Here is a 9,955-nt window from a genome sequence, read left to right as displayed (position 1 = left end):
TTGAATAGTGTCTGAAAACACACAGTAGTAGAGTTTTTTCCTGACCTCTTACGATAATCCAGGTGAGTGATGCCCGACAGACACTGGACTCTACCTGGGAGATGGCGTCCTGGCGGGTGACGCGCTCGGACCCCGGGCGGCTGACAACAGTCTCCTCCTTCCGCAGCAACGCAAAACGGCACCGAATGGGTTTTTCCACTACAAACTTTCCTGACCGTCTGGGGCACAGAAATACATGGATACATGACCCCCTGGATCCTCCAAAATCAGCGGGCAAAGGAACAAAGGCGGGGGTACACAGGAGCAGCAGGCAAACAGCAAAGACCTGGGACATCACCCATAAAATGTGCCAGTGCCCCCGACCCGTCACCGTATCCCCAAAGGACAGTGACCTGTGGTTGTGATTTTACACTGCACATACAACAGTCGTGTATCCTGCTGACAAACCGTCCTGCCTCAGAGGGGAGAAATGACTATATATCAGTATTTCACAATATTCGGCAAAGAGTACCATGGCCTCTAAGTATTTGAACCACTGCTATAAGGACCGAACAAGCAGGAGGAGAGAAAATTACGCAAAGCGCAGAAATAATCATCTAAATCTACATTTGGCTAAAGCCAGACCTACCACTCAGATCTTAGATGTAATGCATACCAGAAGGTCAGTTCGGGTTACAGTTCCTGGTAGATGACAAACATACACTATTCCTCCTGTCCTTGCTGAACCCACTGTAGAGCCAACGCCCTGATTTAGCAACGCCTTCTAGAATGCTGGAAGACCACCGGAAACTTGTCAACGCAATTTAAAACAGTGTTACTGAGCTTTCAAATAAAGAAAGAATCGTCTAGTATGTTTGACGAACGGCATCTTCTGCATTTTAATGTAGACTAGAAAATCAAGGCCCGCATCTGTTCACTTGCGTCACATTTCTGAAAGATCTCGAGGTTGGCATCTCGACAACAGCCTGAGGGCTCCATGCTTTGTTTGCTGTCTTGAAGATAATCATGAGGACTTGGGACTGGCTTATTGGGGAGCGTTTGTCCTTGAGCCCTGTCACGTGGTGCTCCACGGCAGAGGCTTCCAAATGTCAGCACCCTGTCACCTTTTCAGAGTGTCATGAAGCCAAAAGAAATACTACTTATTAAATAAATCAAGGTCCAAACAACTTAAAAAGCATTTGTCCTAATAACTCAGTTACCATCTGAAAAAAAAGAGTACACTTCAAATCCAAGTCTTTGTTTCATTCTTCAAAAACCAGAATGATTTGTGAGGACGTGGGTGCCTCTTGGGCACCGCCCAGCCTCGGAATCACACTGGACACTGCCAGTCTCGCTACGTGTTGTTCCGATTCTTAAGTGAGGCTGGCTTTCTAACAGAGCGACCACGGCGAACCCAGCTTCGCAAAGATATGACATCATCAAAAGAAACGCAGTGTGGTCCAATCATAAAACGGTGAAGCACCGTGAACTAGGAGTTTGCACAGCGTCGCTGTTTACCGTCGAACATTAAAAATCTCCTGCAGCACTCTGCCGCCCCGGGGGGCCTCAGAGCACAGTCTGGGAACTGTGCCTCCAAGTGCTTTGAATTTTATTCATTTATTCACAAATCCCTTTGCCTATAGATGCATTATTCAAAATCTAAACAAATGAGCTTCAATCCAATTGATTATCATCTACCATCAAACTTCCTGTTAAATACAAAGGGTCCAATGTTCTAGTAAGTTTCCGATTTCTGCAGAAAAGCCTTTCAAAACCTAAGAAAGAAGTGAACAAACTTTTTCTGTAAGTAAAGAGCCAGACAGTAAATATTCAGCTTTACGGGGCCAGACAGTCTCTGTCACAAACATCCAACTCTACTTTCGTAAGACAAAAGCAGCCACAGAAAATAAGTGAACAAATTACTAGAGTTGTGCTCCAATAAAACTGTATTTATAGACACTGAAATTTGAATATCATTTCCCATGTCCTGAAATATTATTCTTTCAAAGTTTTCCCATTAAAAAATGTAAAAGTCATTTTTAGCTTGCGTACAAAAGGGGGCAGTAGGTCAGTCTGCCCGCTCCTTAACAGATTAGCTGTAACAGGCCCCACGAAATCCTCTCCTAACGATTCAAGTTATTTTAAATGACAACCGGTTAAAACTGTGAAAAACAAAAATCTTTCAACGAAAGAGAATTATAAAGCCAATGGATTGCCACTTAATGATATATTTATTTGTATTTAACTAAACTGTCCTCCATGACACAGCAGTGTCTCAACAAATGCACACCTGACTTACATACACAGACCTGACTACGTACATTTAACCGAAACGAGAAGTGGGGAGGAGGGGAGGAAAGAGGGGATTTGAACAGCAGGATAAGCCCGGGATGAGCCCGCCATTCCACTCAATGAACGGATGGGCTCCGAACCAGCTGTCTAACCTGGCGGCCACTGGCCACGTGTGGCTGTTTCAATTTAAAGTACACATCATTAAAATTCAGTTCCTCAGTTTCATCAGCCACGTGTCAAGTTCAAGAAGTTGCTCTGATTTTCTTGCCTGGCTTACAATGAATAATTTCATTCTGCAAAGAACATTTTCACCTGACAACTACACATCTTTGTCCTCATTATTGCCCTTAGAATGCCTGTGGGGCTCTGGTGGCAGATACCCTAAATAAGTCTTATAAATTTCTTCTCTCCACGAAACCCAGAGTCATTCATACTTATTGATAAACTAATTATACTAGTATGAGTTTCAAATCTGTTTTAATCGACTAGGCTGTGTCACTGAAAGCCTTTTGTCTAGATGCAGAATAGAAGGCTGTACCTCCTGTTGGAATATTTCTGGCATCAAAAAGAATTTTTTAAAAAGCAGGCAGCCTCTGAACTCATAACCATCATAAAGCGAACTCATAACCATCATAAAGCTAACTCGAGAGTAAACAGCGCAAATTCTTTCAAGGACACCTTACTGAGGAGGCTCAAAGGCCTCTTCTGAAGAGATTCTGGAGGCGGAAGGACCATCATCAGGCCAGAGGCCCCCCTCCGCCTCTGGAAGCTCCCCCTCCCCACACGGTGCAAACTCCCTTCCTGCTCAGTGCTCCCCAACTTCATCCTCTTCACCCCTCCCCTCTCCTGCTCCCAAGAGCCACGGATCTACTTTTGTTTTTGACCTTGAATATAACTTTAAGAACTGTTTTTCTTTCTTTTTTTTACTTTTTTGCTGAGAGCCTGACAAGCATCCCTTTGTTTCCTACTTTACAAATGTTAATCTAGATTTTAAAATAAATTATAGGTGTTACTCGATTCTAACAGACTCGAAACCTTAGGAAGGTATTACGGAATCAAAAAGTAGAATCTTTTTTTGAATGCCAATGTTTTATGTTGCAATAACATGAACAAGTCGGGGCATGACCACCCAGTGGGACACGCCTCAGCAATATGACATCGTAACTATTCATGCACACGAGAATGAATCCAACATAACTACACCGAATCAAAAAGGGTAGGCAAAAAAAAAATCGCGTATATCTGATTCTATTCCTGAAAAATTCTAGGACATATACACTAATTTATAGTAACAGCAAATCAGTGGTTGCCTGGAGGTGGAGGTGTGTTGGACATGGGAAGGGGAAAGCACAATGGGGCATAAAAAACTTTTGGGGTGATGGATATGTCCATTATCTTAATTACAGCGACAGTTTCACGGGTATACACACCTATGTCAAAATTTAACCAACTATATATCTTAAAAATGTACAGTTTATTATGTCATTTACACCTCTATAAAACTGGAGAAAACAATAAAAACATAAATTCATATAGTTTTAATTAGCAGGCCAACTCACGGAAGCATTTCTAATAGTGACCTGATTTGTCACCATTCAACACAGAGCAGGAAATCGCGACAGTGTTTGAAAAGGAATGTGGCATCAAAGGCTTTAGTCCTAATTGCCAAAAACCGGGAGCCACCACGATGTCCTGCAGAAGGCGATGGGTAAACAGACTGTGGTCCATCCAGACAACGGAATACTATTCACCAGTAAAGAGAAATGAGCTATCAAGCCACAAAGACACAGAGGAAATGGAAAGAATTATGGTTTAATGGAAGACGCCTGAGTGAAAAGGCTGCCTATAAATAGAATCCCAACTATATGACATTCTGGAAAAGGCACAACTATGGAGAGAATACAAAGTGGCTGCCACGTGTTGGGAGGGCAGAGGGAGGGACGAGGAAGCAGAGTACAGAGGATTCTCAGGCAGTAAAACGACTCTGTATGACAGCGTAATGGTGGACACATGACATGACGCATTTGTCAAAACCCATAGACCTGCACAATACAGTGAGCCCCAATGTAAACTACAGACTTGAACCGCCTGAAACAAACACATCACACAAGATGTTAATGACAAGGGAAACTGTAAAGGGGCACATAAAAGCTCTCTGTACTACCTGCTCAATTCTCTGTAAACCTTGGCTGTTCTAAAACATCAACTCTATTAAATATTAAAAGAAAAGGCATCAATAATACCTTGGCCAAAGGTAAAAACCTATTAACTGTTCATGTTATAGAAAAACAAAAAGACAAACGTCTTTTAAGAAGAACCTAGACAAATCCATAACATCATTTATTCAAGAAACACTCCCTCCTTCCCAGGACAAGCCCTGAAGAGCAGGTGCTGGGGACACATGAGTGTAAGACAAGGGCCCGGCCCGTGAAGGACTTCCGCCAGGGGAGAGATGGGTCAGGGGCAGACTACCAAACCTGCAGCTTCACTGAGCATCTAGGACACAGGCACCAACATCGGGGTCACTCAGGTTAAGGTATTTATCTGGCGTGATCTTTCTACTGGGTGAGTCTGTTCCCACTTTAAAACGAGGACACAGGGGCTGAAGCAGTGTGCCGGGACCTGAACCCAGGTCTGTCCCACTCCGGGTACAGGTGGCACTGTGGCTTGGAGCACAGGCCCTGGGAGAGGTGGCCTGGCTTCGAACCCCAGCTCCGCCAGCAGACTGGGAAGGTTACCCAGTCTCGTTGAGCCCCGGTTTCTATCGCTTCAACGGACAGAACTGTGGAAGATGTTAAAAAAAAAAAAGAAAAAGTAACATTTAGCAGGCCCTGACGGAGAATAAGCACAATATTCGAAAAATGTGGCCACTGACCCATGTCGCACACAAACTTCTCAGAGCGTACAAAGGGACCGATGCTAGGTAAGGACGCGGCCACCCAACAGTCCACACCCCAACGCGACTGCCCACAAAAACAGAAAGGGACCGTTCCCAATGCGAAGCTATAAAAACTGAAATTTTTCATTTGACATTTATCTTTCCTACTGTACTTTGAAAACGCACTCAAAAAATCCATGTGTTCACCAGACTAAAATGATAATTATATCCCCACGGCCCTAAAAGCACAAGACGTAAATCTCATGAGGCTTGGTTGGAAATCAATTATGTTTATAATAAGCCATCTAAAAAAAGGAACTAGGTGTAAATAATATCATAGAGGTCTCCTTTCTTCTAGAAGGAAAAGAAAAAGAAGATAAAGAGAGAAATAATTTTATTTCAACTTAGGCATTAAGAGTAAAATATTCTCTTTGTAACAGGAAGTAAATACAAGAAATACAGGGACTTCACTGGGCACAGAACTCATTAATTAGCTAAAGACACTATGCTCGGTTGCCGGGAGCGGACAATACGGCCCTGAGGATAAACGTGGCCGGGGCCGGAGGGGCGCTCGCTAAGCCTCCGGGGACCAGGTGTCCCCAGGGTTCCGGTTACCGGCAGCCCGGCAGCTCCACGTGAGTGGCTTTACCATTTCCCACAGAATGAAGAAATACAATAGACCTGGAAGGGAAAGATGTGGAGTCAGGAAGCTAATCGCTGGGCTCCCCTCCTGATAAACAGACAGGTGAGACTGTCGTTCCCACAGCCCGGGGGGAGTCGCTACCGATCTGAGGACAGAAGGTTCCCCGGTTATCTGCACAGCTGTCTACTAGACATGTGACAGGCCCCGGCACCGCGCCTCAGGCTGGCTGCTGTAAACTCAGAGTCCCCAGGGGCCGACCACCAGGTGTCTGACTCAGCGACCCGCCCGTCCTGCCCTCCACCCCTGGAGCGCGTCGCTTCGTCACTTCAGGAGTAAGGCACAACCCAGGCGGTGCACGGCGGAGCCCTCGCAGGCCAGAGGGTCAAGGCCGCGATGTGCATCCTGGAGGAACCCCCAACACCTGGGAGCCACCAAAGATGGGGCAGGAGGGCAGAGGGTCTTACACTCCAGCAGGGAACCGGGCACAGACGGGTCAGAGGGAGAGGGGCTGGGGGAAGGGAACGGGGAGGACTGGGAAGCAAAGACTGCAAACTGCCCTGTGCACAGTTAGGGGAGCTGAGGGTCCGAGCAGCCCTGCGAGGCTCGGAATCGTGGAACTCGGTGGTCTACACCGCCGTCGGCGGGCGAGGCAGCCAGCGGGACGATCCCTTGGGGAGCGAGTTAAGCCTCGGTTTCCTCATCTGTAAAGCAGAAGATGAGCAGAGCCTACGAAAGGCACCAACTTCCAATTACAAGACAAATAAATCACAGCACGGTGACTACACTAAACAGTCTGTGCTGTATATTTGAAAGCTGCTAAGAGAGTAGATCTTAAAAGCTCTATGTGTAACTGTGAGGTGATGGATGTTATACTTAGAGTTGTGACCATTTCACAAGATGTACGTCTGTCAAAGCTTTATGTTGTACATCTTAAAGTAACACAATGTTACACGTCAATTATATCTCAATAAAGCTAGGGGGCAGAAGAGCCTACCCCCCGAAGTAAGTGCGAGCAATAAATGAGGCACTGGCACAGAAGTGCCCCTTAAACCATTATTCTTAGACCTCCATATGCTCCTTAGCGTTTCACAAATGGGGGTTCACCAACAATCTCCGTCTGCCCGCAGGGGCCCAGGCGACCAGGTCTTGGTGGTGGCCGGCACACCCGCTCGGGGCAGAGCACACGGAGAGGGCTCGGCTGCTCACAGCTCCAGGCCCAGCACAGCCAGACGCCCAGCAGCGTGCCCAGGAGGTGACACCGTCGGAGGCAGACCCAGTTTCCAAATCATTTCCCGGCCCTGTGGCATCCAGATCCACCCTGCTCCCCGTGTACGGAACTAGCGTTCTCAGAATAAATTGTTTTAAAAGCTTAAAAGTTTTAAAACTAAAAACATGATACAGTTGCATTTGAAGACCGTTTACCAAGAAGTCTATTTCCTTCGCGAAAAAGAAACACGACCACCAGAATCACAAACAGAAAAAGACTTTTCCCTCCCCTTTTCCACTGTAGGGTGACAAAGCACAGTCGAAATGTACACACTGTGTTAATTTCCACAGATCTAAAGCAGACCCAGAAGCCGAAAACACGGACATCCCTATTTTCCATTCTAACCCATCAAAACCCAGTTGAAATAACCAGAAAGGACGATCAGCACTGATCCATTGTAGAGAAAGGCTGCCGTAGACAGAGCTGAGCCGCCAAGCCCCTCGGGTGAAGCGCAGCAGGTAAGGGTTCCTCCCGCAAGAATGCTTACCCCTCTCCCCGCAAGCTCTCTGGTTGGGTTTCAAACAAAACCCAGTTTAAGGACTGGTTGATCTGGATTAATGAAAAAGCACAGCGAAATCTCTAACTCCAAGAAACTGCTTAGAAAGCTTGAGTAACGTACAAACTCTTTTAAAAGAGAAAAGTTTCCTTGGACCTTTAGTGTTGACCAGTTTATTACAATGTTAGTTAAAAACAAACGGTAAAAACTCATGCAATCATAAAACTGAAGCAACATACGTTTCATGGGAAGGATGACAATTCCTTAAAGACGAACCCCTCCTTCAGCACGGGCAGGGAACTGGTGGGAGGGTACATACAGCTGCTTTCACTAGGCAGCTCCCCGCCCCCCGCCCCCCCACCCCCCAAGAGATGCTGCTGGGTGAGTCACCACTCCCACCACTTTCTCTATTTAAATCTTTATTTGTACAGCTCCCTGCCTGGGAAGTAACTTAGCCTACACTTGGCTCAAACACCCGATTTACATATTAATGCCACTTCTATTCTTTTTGTGTTTGCTTTTTCAACCATTAAAATCGTATTATTTATTGCCCCCAAAATAAGCATAAAAGCAAACCACATACTGCCTGACAGCATTTAGCTATAAATATGACAGGCATCCAGGGAGCTCCACACGGTTACATGTTTTCAATTGTTAAAGTAAAAGCATTAACCAATCCTTGTCGGAGAGTTAAGGGATACTAGTTAGAAAAAAAAGAGGTGTGCACATCTCTAAGTAGGTCTTTATGCCTAAGATATCTTACTTCTGTCAATAAGCCTTCAAGTTCAAATGTTTCACCGGCCACAATTTCTTAAAGCCCTAGGCAAATGAGAATGTCTGGAGTGCTAGGAAAGGTTTCTCTCTTAGTTTTTTGTGTGCTTAATTTTGTATTTAAAGCGGTCACTTGATTGATCCAAGATCCAATGGAATCCAAAACATGCTACAATTGTCCAAAACCATTCTTAAGCCATAAGATCTTCTGTCTACTAAAGAGCAAACTTTATGTGACAAAATATATAACAACAAAAATAGGAGTTCTGCATGTTCCTCTTCAAGTCAAGTTGAACTTGGCGGAGTACTATTTTACTTTCCAGAGTGTAAAAAATAAATTCGTGGACTTCAGAAAAGCATTGGGTGTTCCAGAGAATTGCAGCTGTCAGCTTTTAAAGATGTCATGTGTTTGCCCACATAAAAGAATGTAATGAGCTATAGAAATATTATCCGGCTTCGTGAACCAGAATAAAAATTCCATCGTCAGTAGGCTGACAGGAGCTGGTTTAATCCATCAGCAAAATATCTATCAAGTACTATTTACTCAATGCCTGTTATACAAGTTGCACCTCACAGACCCAGGAGCATCTGAACCGCTATGTCCTCTGCCAGTTCCTTTCCCGTGTGGCAGGAGGCCACCATCTGACCTCAGGGGATCCCCACCGAGCTCATCCTTCCTCACCTGATTTTAGACGCTATTCTTTCTTTGTTAAGAAACTAACAGCCAAGGTAATCATGAGATGTAAATTAAAGATGTATTTTGAATAGATGAAATAAAACACAGTCCTTGAAGTCCTCAGGGAACTTATCTTTTGGGTCTGGAATCTATCAAATATTAAAGACCAAAAAATAAACCTAAAGAGGTATGCAATTATTTTTGGTTGACATTACAATTAAAAACAAGATGGTAAAAACGTATAGTGAACATAATGGCCTAGAAGTGGAAGCAACCCAAGTGTTCACTGATGGATTAATGAATAAACAAAATGTAGTATATACATAAAATAATGGGTTATTCAGCCTTAAAAAGGAAAGAAATTCTGACACATGGTACAACACGGATGAACAGTGGAGACATTATGCTAAGTGAAATAAGCAAGTCACAAAGGACAAATATTGTATGATTCCTCTTACATAAGGAATAGTCATAGTCCTATTCAGAGACATAAAGGAGAAAAGGGGGTGTTCCCTCGGGCTAGGGGGTTGGGGGAAGGGGAGGGGGGAGTTAGTGTTCGATGGATTCAGAGTTTCTGTTTGTGAAGATGAAAATGTTCTGGACAGAGATGGGGTGACAGCTACACAACAATGTGAATGTGTTCACTAACACTGAACTGTAACTTAGGAGTGATTAAAATGATAAATTTTATATTATATATATTTTGCCACAATAAAAAAAGTATAAATCTACTCCGCCTGATAATTTGGAAATAAAGTCATACAAATAATTAAATTAAGGCAAGTTCAACGACGCACATGTTGTATATATAACTTTGGTATGACTAAATAAACTCAAGAACAGCAGTCTGGAGAAGCACATGAAGCAGACAGTCTTTTGGTAGATGTTAAATCTCTAAAAGAAAGAATAATGTAATAGAGTCTCTATTACACAGTCTGTTAAAGAATCTATTC

The 9,955-nt window shown here is 44.2% G+C and overlaps 1 protein-coding gene and 1 long non-coding RNA gene across 5 annotated transcripts in view; both read right to left on the bottom strand.

The window, feature by feature from the left end:
- The window catches only part of SEC14L1 (SEC14 like lipid binding 1), a 44,137-nt gene that overhangs the window by 22,323 nt on the left and 11,859 nt on the right, over positions 1–9,955 (bottom strand). The gene's annotated exons all lie outside the window — the stretch shown is intronic.
- The window catches only part of LOC111741058, a 2,758-nt gene continuing 1,865 nt past the window's right edge, over positions 9,063–9,955 (bottom strand). Inside the window, exon 2 of the long non-coding RNA XR_002780856.1 lies at positions 9,063–9,181. This is a non-coding gene — a long non-coding RNA (uncharacterized LOC111741058). The remainder of the gene's footprint in view (positions 9,182–9,955) is intronic.

Source organism: Pteropus vampyrus, unplaced genomic scaffold, assembly GCF_000151845.1.
Source record: "Pteropus vampyrus isolate Shadow unplaced genomic scaffold, Pvam_2.0 Scaffold72, whole genome shotgun sequence".
NCBI lineage: Eukaryota > Metazoa > Chordata > Mammalia > Chiroptera > Pteropodidae > Pteropus > Pteropus vampyrus.
Note: the sequence above shows the minus strand (reverse complement) of the source record. Positions and strands in the feature narration are given on the sequence as shown.